We start from the raw sequence: 15,986 nt of genomic DNA, 5'->3' as shown, positions 1-15,986 counted from the left end.
GACTCCTTAAAGGGAGTGAAAGGCAGGATATCAAATCCAAACTCTTCTTCTTCTTCTGGGACCTTAGAGTGAAGGGCGGGTAATATATAAAGAAAAATAATAGTATTTTTTTAAAAAAATAAAAATAAAATGATGTTCCATCAGCTCTTGGATATACATTTGTCTAGGCAAACAGTACCCTGAACCTGAACTTGCTGAGTTAATTGTTGTTGTTTTTAAAACTCTTTTAATGCTATCCTTTTAAATGGCTTTGTTTTATTGTATATTTTAATTATGGTTGTTTTTAATGCTGTGGCAAGATTGGGGATTTAATAATGTTCGGATTTCATAATTGTTTCATAATTGTCTTTTACACTAGTGAACCAGCCTGTTGTTGTTGTTGTTGTTGTTGTTGTTGTTGTTATAGTATCCCTTTTTTTAGTTTGGTGTAATATTTCATCTATCTACTGCTGTCTCCTGAATCCACATTACTCTTTCTTTGTCAAGGTTACCTCTGAATTTGTTTCTCATTTCTTAACGGAATATTCAAAGCAGAGCTTGTGCATAATAACTATTGGAATTGCATGATTCTGGACTTTAAAAATCTCTGATATTCAGAACACTCTCCTCGATTGTCATTATGAAGAAGAATTTAGGAAACACAGGTGAGGATGGTTCAGAGAAAATCTCTTTCTTCAAAGTTCATTCGGTCATTACAAATTGAGCCAAGCTTCTTCCTCCGAATCAGATCTTTCACAAGCTTACAATTGTGAGAGGAAAAGGAGAAGGCAAAATAGCAGCAAGGGCTAAATAACCTATTCTACTCTGTTTCCCCATTTCCAAAGTAAACTTTAGGGTGCTTAGGGTTTTATACATAAATACTTCTTTTTGCCTATTGGCCTAGAGGCATTAAAAACACACCCTGTCATTCCCAGAGTTAAGCAAAGTGTTCTAAGCAATTCTTCACCCCGCTGTCTCAAAACATCTGAGGATGCTTATATCTTCTATGGGGACACAGGTGGCGCTGTGGGTTAAAGCCTCAGCGCCTAGGACTTGCCGATCGAAAGGTCGGCGGTTCGAATCCCTGCGGCGGGGTGCGCTCCCGCTGCTCGGTCCCAGCGCCTGCCAACCTAGCAGTTCGAAAGCACCTCCGGGTGCAAGTAGATAAATAGGGACCGCTTACCAGTGGGAAGGTAAACGGCGTTTCCGTGTGCGGCTCTGGCTCACCAGAGCAGCGATGTCACGCTGGCCACGTGACCCGGAAGTGTCTCCGGACAGCGCTGGCCCCTGGCCTCTTAAGTGAGATGGGCGCACAACCCCAGAGTCTGTCAAGACTGGCCCGTACGGGCAGGGGTACCTTTACCTTTACCTTTTATATCTTCTATTGCTAACTTGGAGAAGTGTGGTGGATTATTTATTTACATATTACTAATTTATCAGAAAAAAATAAACCAGCAAACATTTCCCAGGGCTTCTTCAGGCAATAGAGGGTCTGATCATATGTGCAAGCCTCATTACAAGGAGCAGGGAACATAGGAAGAGTTTTAATCAGAGTTCTCAGCTGCCACCTTGCATGTGATAAGTCTGGGAAAGGGGCCAGCACTGAAAATGGAAACTGGCAGCCAACAGGACTGGTAATGGTGGAGGAGCTACCATGGGTTGGATTTTTTCAAGCTTTGAAGAATTCATGTGAAGAGACTGAGCTTTTACTGAGAATTCTCCAAAAAGGTTCATAAAGACTTGCTGTTGTTTAGTCGTTTAGTCGTGTCCAACTCTTTGTGACCCCATGGACCAGAGCACGCCAGGCACTCCTGTCTTCCACTGCCTCCCGCAGTTTAGTCAAACTCATGCTGGTAGCTTCGAGAACACTATCCAACCATCTCGTCCTCTGTTGTCCCCTTCTCCTTGTGCCCTCCATCTTTCCCAAAATCAGGGTCTTCTCTTCTCATGAGATGGCCAAAATATTGGAGTCTCAGTTTCAGGATTTGTCCTTCTAGTGAGCACTCAGGGCTGATTTCCTTAAGAATAGATAGGTTTGATCTTCTTGCAGTCCATGGGACTCTCAAGAATCCCTCCTCCACCACCATAATTCAAAAGCATCAATTCTTCGGTGATCAGCCTTCTTTATGGTCCAGCTCTCACTTCCATACATCACTACAGGGAAAACCATAGCTTTAACTATATGGGCCTTTGTTGGCAAGGTGATGTATCTGCTTTTTAAGATGCTGTCTAGGTTTGTCATTGCTTTTCTCCCAAGAAGCAGACATCTTTTAATTTTGTGGCTGCTGTCACCATCTGCAGTGATCATGGAGCCCAAGAAAGTAAAATCTCTCACTGTCTCCATTTCTTCCCCTTCTATTTGCCAGGAGGTGATGGGACCAGTGGCCATGATCTATTTTTTTTTTTATGTTTAGCTTCAGACCATATTTTGCGCTCTCCTCTTTCACCCTCATTAAAAGGTTCTTTAATTCCTCCTCACTTTCTGCCATCAAGGTTGTGTCATCTGCATGTCCTTACCCTTCACCCCATTTGTGGGTTACTTATTCTCCAAAAACAAAGATAACCTCTGCCTCTTAGCAGAGCACTGAGCCCCTTCCAATGCCTTTAACCACAGCCTATCACAGAAATATACATACAATACGTAGGCTAATAACGGTTAAATCATATGTAATAGAATAATGATATCATTATTCTGTTACATATGATTTAACCGTTATTAGCTTATGTGTTATATCTATATTTCTGTGACTAGTTCTCATTGCAACACAGGGGTTTGTTTTTAACCGCCAGCCTCACATGCAGAAAGCAGATATTGTCAAAGAAATGTTTTGCAGCCAAAGGATGGAGTTATTGGAAAAAGCCTCGCCTGCTTCATTCCAGCCATAAAAGGTGCCAATCCTACTTGTCAGCATCACAGACAGATTGCAGAGTACAAAAATCCAGCATTAGGCTGGTTAAAAATCTGGTCCTCCAGCATAATTAGTGTATAGATCAGGCTAGCTGAATTTTAACTGACTACAGTGGCTGGGTCAGTGGGAGACTTAATGATTGCCAAAGCCAGAAAATGCTGACCGAGCACCTGTCAGTTAGTTGCCAGTGGGGTCCAAGCTCCCAAGTCACTTAAATGCAGGTAATTTGCTTCTGGGCACCCTTCCTTTCTCGCTATTTCATCAAGAATGGTTTGGGGTTTTTTTGGGGGGGGTGCACTTTTACAACTTTCCAGCGCTTGAGAGATCAAATAACACTACAGTAATAGCAACAACAAATGGGATCCTCATAACAGAGGGTCCTGGTTGTGCTCAGGACCCAAGAGCTCACCTGACAGGGTTAAAATGGGGGGGGGGGAGCAGGAAGTCCTGGCTATTCCCCTCAGATCATGCCAGGCTGTTTTAGCCAATAGCCAGTAGGTGGTGTGATCCCAGGGGCTTTAAAAGCAGCAGTGTGGTGCAAGTGGGGCACTTGCATTTGCACGGCTGAACACCCGCCCACCCTCCCTAGTTTAGTTAGAGTCGCTTGGCCTTGCTTTGGTTTGGGTCGCCTGTTTTGGAACAGGGGCTGGGTAGGAATTTTTTCCATTTGCCAGATTAGCTTTTAGCCATTTGGTTTTCGCCTACCCCTTAGCAAATCGTCACAACTTGTAAGGTAGCGGTTAGGCATTGGCTCAGTTGGATTGTGGGGAGGGGAGGTGTGGCCATCACCTGCCCCTCCAGGAATTCGGTATTCCATTAAAGGAATCTGGGGGTCCTGGATTTCGTCCGAAGTCCGCTTGGGGGGCTAGGGCCATGCCAGGACCACAGGAACCGTGGGGTGAGCTTAGGTTGGTCCTCATCAACCTAGCTCCCTTGTTTGGTTTACCCCATTAGACGATCACCCTGAGAGGTGGAGCCAGTTATAGTAGGGAGTCAATGCCTAAGCCAATACCACTCACATGATTGTATTTCAATAAAGTTGTGGCCAAAATTTGCCCCAAAACCTAAACTAATATAAGTGTCTGTGTGTATTTATTTTGGGGGTGGGTCTTGGGGCCTCGAGATGCAACAGATTTTACTTTTCAGTTGACATATGTGAAGGGCCTGTGGTTCTAGTTCTCTCTTATTTTCTTTTTCATGACTGCTTATGTTGTACTAACTTGCGTCTTTATGGCTAAAGTCATTGTAAGCAATGTCATCAGGGGCTACCACCATCACAAGTTAATCAACGGTTCTGAAGTGCTACTTTATTTCGTTGGTTCAAGGGTTCCACTTGCCTTTTCACAATTCATTGCCCCCTGCCATTGCATGCACAAAGCCTCTCAACTAAGAATTCATTAGCACTCATCTGATCAGTTCATTTGTCACTGATCTGGTTTTCCCCCACTGCTTGGCTTCACTTTATTGGCCATCCAGACAGAGAAAGAGATTGTTGGTGCCAATACAACTGAGCCTTCTGATTTACTCCATCACTGAAGCAATCAGCTGAGGTTGATAGCAAATCATTTCCCTCTCTGAAAACAGAAAGAAAGAAAATCAAAGCTGATTTTCCCAATTGCTCTCTTATTTAAGCAATGATAAACACAGCCATTTGCTTGGGAGTAAACAGAGAGAGCCTCAGGAAAAAAATCCTTTCTTACTGTTGCAATACAATGAGACGTTCTAATAAAGTTAAATTCAGAAGGGTTCTTTATGAGAGCTGAAAGAAGGAGTTTTGTTTTGCTTTTTTTTTTTTTTAAGTTGAACAGTATTTGTTAATGCCTGGGTTGCTGTATTTCTCCTTAAGACCTTGCTTCCGTGATCTGCTGAGTTCATCTCTTGTTGCTTTTACTCATTTGTACTGTGCTGTTCCCCATTTTTAGTCCTCCAGCTTTTCACAGATTTCTTCTGCCTCAGAGGCTCAGGGTGACTTTATACAATTAGGGGACTTTTAAACACAAAAGATTATGTTTCTGATCATCAAAAACCAATTGTGCCAAATTCCTTAGCCAGGAGCAGTGGGGAATAACAGTTTGCTTTCAGAATTCTGAGAAAGATATAAACAAGGAATAAAAGCCAAATACTAAAAGTTGCTAATGATTTTGCTTCCCATTGGTGGGCATGCGGTTGTTGAGGATGAATAGAAATGCCCAATTTCCTGCAAATGCATGACTAGTGAACTATATTCTTACTGATGTGCATGTATAACATCTATTAAATGTAATGGGATTAGATTCTCCAGCATGAAGGAGCTCTTATATCCATCAATCTTATGAACTCATGGTTCTTCTTTCTGCAAAGTCATGATTGTGCATTGCTTGAAACTTTTAAATCAGAAAGTTACTTTTTCATCATTTTGTCTTTTCAAATCATTCCGGAGGGCAGGAGGGGGGAGGAAACCAACCAAACCTTTGTGATACAATGGAAACGGATAAAAAAATTGGTGCCAATACTATGGTTGTGGTTCGAGGACTCGACCCCCGCAATGTGAAATGAAGACACAAGGACACGTGATATAAGGTTAATGGGCAAGGAAAGGCCACAACTTTATTGATTACAGCAGTGAAAAGGTATTGGCTTAGGCATTGGATCTCTAAAACAAGTGGGTTTATTCACCAGTAGGTGGAGCCTGTTGATGCTAATCCAACTATAGGCTCACCCCTGATGTCACCGAGGGTCGTGCCATGGCCTCCCGCCAAGCAGGCATTGGACAGAATACACGACCACCAGATTCCTTTAACGGAATACCCAAAAATTGAAGGCATAGGCGATGGCCACACCTAGCACTTCGACACACCACAACACATTATTCCAATGCCTAACCTACCCACCAATACCACAAAAGTTGTGACGATTGCTACGAGGTAGGCGAAAAAACCAAAAAGCCTAATGCCAAATGGAAAAACTCCTACCAGGCCCCCTGGGCAACCAGGGCGACCAACCTAAGGTCCATAGCAAGGCCAATGACCTAAGCCCTAACTCAAAGGGAGTGGAGGGTGGGTGATTCGCAATGAGACGACGGCGAAGAATGAGGCTGGGGAGAGGCTGGCGCTGCAGAAAAGGCTGCTGAACACGCCCCCTCTGTGGCACCTGGTTGGATGCCTACCGAGGGGTGTGGGCACCAGCCAGGTGAGGTGGAGTCAGGGGGCTAACGCCCCCTGCTAGGGGCGGTGCTCGGGCTCCCGCCCACAACCACTCCCCTCTCTTCCAGGGAGGAGAGTCTTTACCAGATTGTTTTCAATGAATCCGGGGACACTTTTTTCTTTTTTTCTTCTTTTTGAAGCTGAGTAGCAACAGGGACATGGGTGGCACTGTGGGTAAAACCTCAGCGCCTAGGACCTGCCGATCGCATGGTCGGCGGTTCGAATCCCCGTGGCGGGGTGCGCTCCCGTCGTTCGGTCCCAGCGCCTGCCAACCTAGCAGTTCGAAAGCACCCCCGGGTGCAAGTAGATAAATAGGGACCGCTTACCAGCGGGAAGGTAAACGGCGTTCCGTGTGCTGCGCTGGCTCGCCAGATGCAGCTTGTCATGCTGGCCACGTGACCCGGAAGTGTCTGCGGACAGCGCTGGCTCCCGGCCTATAGAGTGAGATGAGCGCACAACCCTAGAGTCTGGCAAGACTGGCCCGTACGGGCAGGGGTACCTTTACCTTTACCTTTAGCAACAGGGAGCCAGTAGTAGGGATGGTGAGGCAAAAGACACACCATCTTTTTTGCCCAAGCACACATGCATATTGTATAAAGGTGCACAGCCCTTCTTTCACACCCTGTGAAACAACTTGTGCACCGCTCCGGGTGCCAGAGTAGCTAGCTCCGCCTCTGAGCCCACCTACTTGTGTCTTTGACAACAGAGCCTATTATTATTATTATTATTATTATTATTATTATTATTATTATTACATTCTATTATTTATATTTTATACATTTATTTATATTTTATACATTTATTTATATTTTATACAGTGGTACTTCGGGTTACATATGTTTCAGGTTACAGACGCTTCAGGTTACGGACTCCATTAGCTAAAGTGTACGTCAGGTTAAGAACAGTTTCAGGTTAAGAACAGACCTCCAGAACGAATTAAGTTCTTAACCCGAGGTACCACTGTACTTTCTTTTTTCTTTTATTTTTTGCCACAAAGTAATGATCACAAATAAATAAGAATAAAAATGTGCACCCCACCACCACCATTCCATTGTAACTATCCAACCTCTCAAAATTCCAACACCTCTTGCGATGGTTTGACCCCTTTCCATTTTAACAGTACAAATTCTACAAACACCCTCCATATCTCCTCAAAATCATTTCTCCTGCATATTTCCCATCTTACCTCAATGGCACATGTTAATTTATCATTAATAGCTATATTCCAAACCTCTTTATACCATTCTTCCATTTTATATTCTGCTTCCCCCTTCCACTTCCCAGCTATCATAATTCGTGCAGCTGTCAATAAATTTGTGAGCAAGTCCTTCGTAGCCTGTGAACCTTCCACCCCATCGTAAATTGATAATAATGCTACCTCTGGACTTTTGGTCAGCTTTAAGCCAGTGATTTCTGTCATCTCCTTAAACACCCTTTGCCATTTTTAAAAACATATTTACACCCCCACTACTTGTGAACATTATTCTGTTTCCTGGCATAAGAGCCCATTAAGATGGAGCTCAGTCTTTTAAGATGCTAGGTAGTTAACCAAAGGCCTTGACAAACAAAATGGTTCCACAGGCTTCCTCTCATACATTCTACCTCCACTGATCCAGGATCACAGTGGGTTTCATCCACACTGACCCCCACAAAATTCATAACAATATGTATACAAGAAAATTTAGAAATAATCACTAATTCTTGACTGAATATCATATAAACAGAAGGAAGAATACAGGCAACCATAGATTACCACAATGTGTTATACATGGGGCTGCCTCTCTAACATGGTTCAGAAACTTCAGCTGGTTTCAGCATAGAACACCAATCCTGGCCCAACTACACGGGCTGCCAACTAGTTTCCGGGCACAATTCAAAGTGCTGGTTTTGACCTATGAAGCCTTAAATGGTTTAGGACTACTACACCTCAAGAAGAAGAAGAGTTTGGATCTGATACCCCTCTTTATCACTACCCTAAGGAGTCTAAGAACTGCCTCTCCCCATATGAACCAGCCTGGGGGTCCACAAGAGGTCCGAAGGGTGGCAAGATGTGAATGGGCCTTTACTGTGGTGCTCCCCGCTTGTGGAATGCTCTCCCCAGGGAATTTGCCTGGTGCCTTCATTATACACCTTTAGGCACCAGGCAAAAATGTTCCTTTTTAACCAGACCTTTGGTTGACCTGATCGACATCCTATACCCATGCTTCCATATCTATATTATAACCAATATCTATTGCCCAATATATCATTGAGGAATTTACTTCCTCATCCTTTGTGTCCCATTCCAATAATGTCTTATACATTTTAGACAGCACTTTTACATTACATTCCAACAGATTTCTCTCCAGTTGTGATATTTGTTCCCCAAACCCTCGTATCCCATCTTTCTTAAATAATTGGTGCAAATGATGATGTGGTATCCATGTTGTTAAATTGCCTGATAATTCCTTAAATTCTTTTAATTGATACTCTCCTCCCTCTTGTTTTAATAAAAATATATAGAAAGTTTGTTATCTTGATTTCTTATTTTTCTGGGAAGATTTGCCATTTCTGCATATTCCATAAGTTTTTGTATCCATTCTTCTTTCGCTGGGACTTCTTCTTTTTCTTCTTCTTTCCATTTTTGGGCAAGTAACATTCTTGCCACTGTAGATGCCTTCATACTGTTAGGGAAAAGAACCTCCAGGTATAAAAAAATGACCAAAGACCAGCATATTTGTAATAAAACCTTTATTAGAAGGTATTTAATTGAAAAAGTATTTAATTGGGGAAGGTGGAACTGGGCCTTGGTGGGGAGAGCTCAGCTTGAGCTGCTGGCCTCACTGTTGCCGCTGCCTGGAAGAGAAAAGAACAGAAAAGATTCTTAATATTTTCATTTATTATTACTGCAAGCATCTCCAAGTGGCCCACATTATTCTCCCTTCCTCATCCAAACCCTAAACTCTTTTTAAATCAGAGATCTGCCTCCCCCCCGCCCCCCGCCAGCCAGATTCTCTCTGGCCTCCCTGTTCTTCGTGAACAAAGATCAACACTCACCACTGGTGGAATCACTGGTGGCATCCATCCCTTGGTCCCTCGGTCTCACATAAATCGTATGAACTCTAATCTTTCTGCGATCAACCATTACTGTATCCTCCTCCAAACGGTCCAGGGGATGGATTTTGGTGGCACGGCAACAGGAGGCCAGCAGTTCTCGCAATCTGCACAGACAGCGGGATCTAGGAAAGAAAAGAAAGAAGGTCACGAAACGGATTATTTCCTCGATACTCTCTATCCCTGCATTGCCAGCTATTTCCCTGAAAGCGTCTAAGGGGGCCCTGAGGACAATCTTTAAAAATTAACCTAACCATGACCTGGTTCCCTATGTGTCTAAATCTTAAGGGATAGCTAAAGAAATAGGAGGAAGAATAAGAGATTCTACTTACAAGCGAGACAACTGAACCTTCATTATCTCCAGAAATACACTCTCACCAAATTCACTGATTAAATTCAAATAGTTGCTCTGCCCAAAGTTCTCAGCCAAGTCACTCAGCAAGGGGACAACAGAGGACATGACATCATCACTTTAGCTACCTCGCCTAACAATGGGCATCACTCCTTATTTAATTAATTTAGAATATGGTTAGCAGATTTTTTTCAATGAATCCGGGGACACTTTTTCTTCTTCTTTTTTTTAGCCAAGTAGCAACAGGGGGATGGTGAAGCAAAAGATCTGGGCCCAAGCACACATGCATATTGTATAAAGGTGCAAAGTCCTTCTTTTGCACCCTGTGGAAGATAAATGCACAGAGTTTTTTAAAAACTGGGCAATGGCCGCCCACCCACAACTCCTGAGCCTCCCCCAATCAGTCAAAAGAAAGAGCTGAACTCCTCAATGCCTTCTTTGCCTCAGTCTTCTCCGATAAAGAAAACAATGCCCGACCTGAAGAATTTGGAGCAAATGATTCAGCAGAGGAAACACAGCCCAGAATAACTAAGGAGATAGTACAAGAATACTTGGCTAGTTTAGATGTATTCAAGTCTCCAGGGCCAGATGAACTGCATCCAAGAGTATTAAAAGAACTGGCAGATGTGATCTCAGAACCACTGGCAGTCATCTTTGAGAATTCCTGGAGAACAGGCGAAGTCCCGGCAGACTGGAGGAAGGCAAATGTTGTCCCTATTTTCAAAAAGGGGAAAAGAAAGGACCCAAATAATTACTGCCCAGTCAGTCTGACATCAATACCAGGGAAGATTCTGGAGCAGATCATTAAGCAAAGAGTCTGTGAGCACCTAGAAAGGAATGCTGTGATCACCAATAGTCAGCATGGATTTCTGAAAAATAAGTCATGTCAGACTAATCTGATCTCGTTTTTTGACAGAATTACAACCCTGGTAGATGGAGGGAACGCAGTGGATGTAGCCTACCTTGATTTCAGCAAGGCATTTGGCAAGGTGCCCCATGATATTCTTGTAAAGAAACTGGTAAAATGCGGACTTGACTATGCTACCACTCAGTGGATTTGTAACTGGCTGACTGACCAAACCCAAAGGGTGCTCATCAATGGTTCCTCTTCATCCTGGAGAAGAGTGACTAGTGGGGTGCCACAGGGTTCTGTCTAGGGCCCGGTCTTATTCAACATCTTTATCAACGACTTGGATGATGGACTCAAGGGCATCCTGATCAAATTTGCAGATGACACCAAACTGGGAGGGGTGGCTAACACCCCAGAGGACAGGATCACACTTCAAAACGACCTTGACAGATTAGAGAACTGGGCCAAAACAAACAAGATGAATTTTAACAGGGAGAAATGTAAAGTATTGCACTTGGGCAAAAAAAAATGAGAGGCATAAATACATGATGGGTGACACCTGGCTTGAGAGCAGTGCATGTGAAAAGGATCTAGGAGTCTTGGTTGACCACAAACTTGACATGAGCCAACAGTGTGATGCGGCAGCTAAAAAAGCCAATGCAATTCTGGGCTGCATCAATAGGAGTATAGCATCTAGATCAAGGGAAGTAATAGTGCCACTGTATTCTGCTCTGGTCAGACCTCACCTGGAGTACTGTGTCCAGTTCTGGGCACCACAGTTCAAGAAGGACACTGACAAACTGGAACGTGTCCAGAGGAGGGCAACCAAAATGGTCAAAGGCCTGGAAATGATGCCTTATGAGGAATGGCTAAGGGAGCTGGGCATGTTTAGCCTGGAGAAGAGGAGGTTAAGGGGTGATATGATAGCCATGTTCAAATAAATAAAAGGATGTCATATAGAGGAGGGAGAAAGGTTGTTTTCTGCTGCTCCAGAGAAGTGGACACGGAGCAATGGATCCAAACTACAAGAAAGAAGATTTCACCTAACCATTAGGAAGAACTTCCTGACAGTAAGAGCTGTTCGACAGTGGAATTTGCTGCCAAGGAGTGTAGTGGAGTCTCCTTCTTTGGAGGTCTTTAAGCAGAGGCTTGACAACCATATGTCAGGAGTGCGCTGATGGTGTTTCCTGCTTGGCAGGGGGTTGGACTCAATGGCCCTTGTGGTCTCTTCCAACTCTATGATTCTATGATTCTATGAAAACAAAGGGGGGAGGGGGCAGGAGATCTGTACCACCAGACATCCCCGGTTCCCCTTCAGAAGTGGCAGCAGCAGTGGCAGTCAGCAGCCCAGAGCCAGCCTGGTAGCACAGTTGGCTCTGGCTGGCTTCAGGAGCAGCTTGCTTCTGTGGCACCCACCAGTTTGCTTCCCGAATATCCCAATATGATCTGTCTTGTGCACAACACATCATATGGGGACTTCCGGCAAGGAAAAATGGCGGGTGCCATGGCAGTGAGCAGCAAGCAGCTCCTGAAGCCAGCCAGAGCCAACTGCGCTACCAGGTAGTGTTGCACACATCAAATGGGGACTTCTGGTGAGGAAAAATGACGGGCGCCATGGCAGCGAGCAGCAAGCAGCTCCTGAAGCCAGCCAGAGCCAACTGCACTGCCAGGCTGGCTCCAGGCTGCTGAGGCTGCCTCTGCCACATTTCCAGGGGACAGATTTGCAATTCTGGTGACATTCCGGGGACAGAATTTGCCCTGGGACAGATTTGCAAATCCGGAGACTATCCCCGGAAACCGGGGTTATCTGGTAACCCTAGCCAATACCCCTTTTGAAAATAAAGTAATGCCCAGTTATTTTTGTTTTAAATTGTCATTAATTCACATAATGATTTGTGCAGCAGGAAAAGGATGGCAAATGACTCCATCTGTCTGACTTGCTTCTTTCTCTCTTTTCTTCTTTGCACAGTTGTGTTCTCTGCTAATTAAATGGGTGAGTGCAAAGAAGTTGGAGGACTATAATGAACCTTGTCATATAATAGGATGCAGTGACAGGGCCACCTGCCCTAGGCAAAATCCAGATAAGGACACAAAATGGGCAACAAATGGCAATTATGAACATAGCTTTTAAAGATCTGACCTTTCTTTTAAGTTTGGAATTGTCATGCAGATTTATTTTCAAGAGGGTGGATGAAAAGCCAGGTAACAGCTTGTTCACAGGCCAAACAGAGAGGGATTTTTTTTTCTAGTGTAGCTTTCTAATTGCTCTGTGTCTGTAGACTGATACATATAAAGCACATTTGTCCACTGAATATAGATGGTACATGATGATAAAATTAGATATGTATGACCTCTATTGGGGTGATGCTGATGGGACAGAAACAACCAGCAGTTTGGTGGGAAGATGAGTAAAGGTAAAGGGACCCCTGACCATTAGGTCCAGTCATGGCCGACTCTGGGGTTGCAGCGCTCATCTCGCTTTAGTGGCCAAGGGAGCCGGCGTACAGCTTCCGGATCATGTGGCCAGCATGACTAAGCCACTTCTGGCGAACCAGAGCAGCGAATGGAAATGCCGTTTACCTTCCCGCTGGAGTGGAACCATGGTCGGGTGCGTGTTATAGAGCGAAAAATACGGTACCTATTTATCTACTTGCACTTTGACGAGCTTTCGAACTGCTAGGTTGGCAGGAGCAGGGACCGAGCAACAGGAGCTCACCTCGTCACGTGGATTCAAACTGCCAACCTAGGGTCTGTGGTTTAACCCACAGTGCCACCCGCGTCCCTTGGGAAGATGATTAGTAGGTTCTAAATGTTCTGGTTGTTTTATATTGTTATTGCGTGACCAGGCGGCAACCACCCCAGCCCTCAGGGACCACCAGAAAGGAATAATGACTCTGACAACGTGTTATGGAATTAAAATTTGGCCACAGCGTTATTAGACTTCAAATGTAAGAAGATCTTGGCTTAGGCATTAGGCCTGTATCTCTCCCAGGAACTGGGGCTCCTCAGGGTAAATGGTATATGGGGGTGCTCTGCAAGATGTGTACACAGGCAGCCCACCCCAAATTCCCCGCACGCAGGGTAGTTCACTGACAACCTTTCAGTGTATGGCCAGTGATACCCATATTACAACCCCTTTAAGAGGGGACCCTGGAATCGCTGCTGCAGGGGGGTGAATCACCACTTCACGCCCCATCCCATTTTAGGGAAGGAAAGACTAAAGGATTCCACCCAAGGCCTTAAACCACCAAAGTTGTGATGAATTGCTATGGGGAAGACAAGACCTGCCAATGCAGGAAATTTTCTTCCTGGCTCTTCAACAGCAACCAGTCAAAAGACCATAGTAGCACCCGCTAACAGGAAGAAAAAAGGTTTACCTGCAAACAAAAAACATTTAATAAAGGGAGGGTTGGTGGGTGAAGCTCCTGAGCTGACTGCCTGGCTGCTGACAGCTCCACCTCCTATTTATGCGACTGGCCCCACCTTCCAGCAGTGTAAATTGACTAACTGAGGCTGGGCGTAAACCTCCAAAGAATAACACTAAGAGGCAGGCCAGCCCATACAAATTGGTAAGTTCCCTGGGGTCTGAAGCACTGCGCACAATCCCGCAAAGGGCATCCACACTGTAAAGTGTGAGTTCTGTATGATCTATAAAAATGGAGGTGGAGCAAACAACTGGGGGTCTGTTGTGGGGCAGGAATGGCCCTGTTCTATGAGAGTTGCGTGTCAAGGTCCCCAGGCCACCCCAAATAACTCACACACCACTCAGAATTTTTGTTTAAGGTTTTTGGCATAATTTTGGCCACAACTTTATTAAAATACAAAAATGTGAGTGGGTGCTTAGGCATTGGTTGCGACTATCTGCCCCCCAGTGGGGGACAGACTGACATTTCTCAAGCCTGCGAAAGTCAGAAAAGGGGAATACATTTGGGGGTAGCGACGGAGCAGAGAACCTGCCCTCAGCCCAAATGCAACCAGGGGCTCTTGCGTGGCCCTAGCCCCTTGACAGAGTTCGGACAAAAGCAATAGTTAGCCCCTGATTCCTTTAATGGAATCCCTTGCAGCAGCAGCATTAGAGGGGCAGGCACAGCCAATCCATGCCCCTCAACCAACCAAACCATAAACCAATGCCTAACCACAACTTTACAAGTTGTGATGATTTGCTATGCAGTAGGCAAAAACCAAATGGCCCCAGCCAATCAGCCAGATGGACAAAATTCCTACCGGGCCCCTGCCCCAAGAGCAGACGACCCCATGACAGGCATAGCAAGGTCAAAGCGAACAACCTAAATATAGGGAGGGGGGACAGGTAATCCGATGTACGGAGAGAAAAGAGGAAGCCCTAGCCTCGTGCAGGGAGTTTTAACATTTCTGGCTGTCAATCAACAAATGGCAACATTAACTTCTTCCCAACAACAAGGGAAGCCCAATCACAACAGTGGCCAATGATCAATTAGCCCGCACCGCAACACGTGCCCTCCATGAAGGAGAACACGCTTTACCATAAAAGTGTCCTTGAAACACAATATCAAAATTCCTCTGAGAAACCCCACTCAGCACTAAGGAAGCTGCTGGATGAAGACAATGGAAGAACAAACCTGCCTTATTCTCCATCTGGTCCATCTAGCCTTGTACTGTCTATATTGACTAGGAGGTCTCAGACAGAGAACCGCATCATCTTCTACCTGATCCTTCTAACCAGAAATGCCGAGGACCATCTGCATAGCTATCATCTGCTCTGTATCATCACATTGACTTTGGACTCCTCCTCTGAACACTCAAGATGTTGGACTGTAGCATTGGACTGATATTGCAAGAGCTGCACCGATTTGGTGGATGGGTGGGAGAGGAAATAAATACACCTGAAAATTATCACTGTTTTCCAAGGAATGCCACGGTCATTTTCCTCAGCCCTTTCAGCTAGAGGCAATATTTCCATTGAATTCAAATCAAATCAGCCACAGCTGGGCTCTGTATTATATCATAAACAAAGTGCCAGAAATATCATCTGTACATAGGTGCATTGGACTTTGAAATCTCTTATAAGCTTCACAGTTCCTAAATGCAACTGAATTACTAGTAGGTTCAGTTCCAAATTGGCAGTTCCATCTAGGCTGGAGGGAAAGAGACACGTGTAACTCAAATCCAAATGTTGTTAGCCTTTGAAAAAGCTGAAAGCTTTCTTCTTGCCTTTTGTTCACTAGCGTCTTGGGACAATGCAGCTGAGAATAATTTTGTTTTGAAGTGAGCAGAGGACTCAGTTAACATGCACAAGGCAGGATCAGGCCACATATTTTCAGTTGGAAAAATGACAAGTCACACAACAGATTGAGTTGTCACTTTGAGGTCTTATCTGAGAAATGAAAATTGAGCAGGAAAAAAAATGCCTAAAATTTAGACATCGGAATCGTACCCCAATTATAATGTCCTTCATTCAGTGTGACAGGAAAGATAGTTACAGCTTTGCAGAGCTGAGGACAGGATTTCACAGGATGAAAGGAACTTTTACTTGGGTATAAATTCCATTGGCAACAGTATTCCCTGATTGTTATTCAGAAATACAAGGAGATTCCAATTAGCTATTATTTGAGGGTAAATCTTAAAGTTTAATCCTATCCAAC

The 15,986-nt window shown here is 44.5% G+C and overlaps 1 long non-coding RNA gene across 2 annotated transcripts in view; it reads right to left on the bottom strand.

Annotated features, from left to right (window-relative positions):
* Positions 1-9,587, bottom strand: part of LOC307218885 — a 105,650-nt gene extending 96,063 nt beyond the window's left edge. Inside the window, exons 1-3 of one of the 2 annotated variants that reach the window (XR_013840080.1) lie at positions 9,496-9,563; positions 9,107-9,288; positions 8,784-8,905 (exon numbers count right to left, since the gene is read on the bottom strand). This is a non-coding gene — a long non-coding RNA (uncharacterized lncRNA). Of the gene's footprint in view, positions 1-8,783; positions 8,906-9,106 lie in introns of those variants that run through there. The other variant, XR_013840079.1, reaches the window with a different exon arrangement.
* Positions 9,588-15,986: the final 6,399 nt, after the last annotated feature.

The sequence above is a fragment of the Podarcis cretensis genome (assembly GCF_951804945.1).
Source record: "Podarcis cretensis genome assembly, chromosome: 6".
NCBI classification, from domain to species: Eukaryota; Metazoa; Chordata; class Lepidosauria; order Squamata; family Lacertidae; genus Podarcis; species Podarcis cretensis.
Note: the sequence above shows the minus strand (reverse complement) of the source record. Positions and strands in the feature narration are given on the sequence as shown.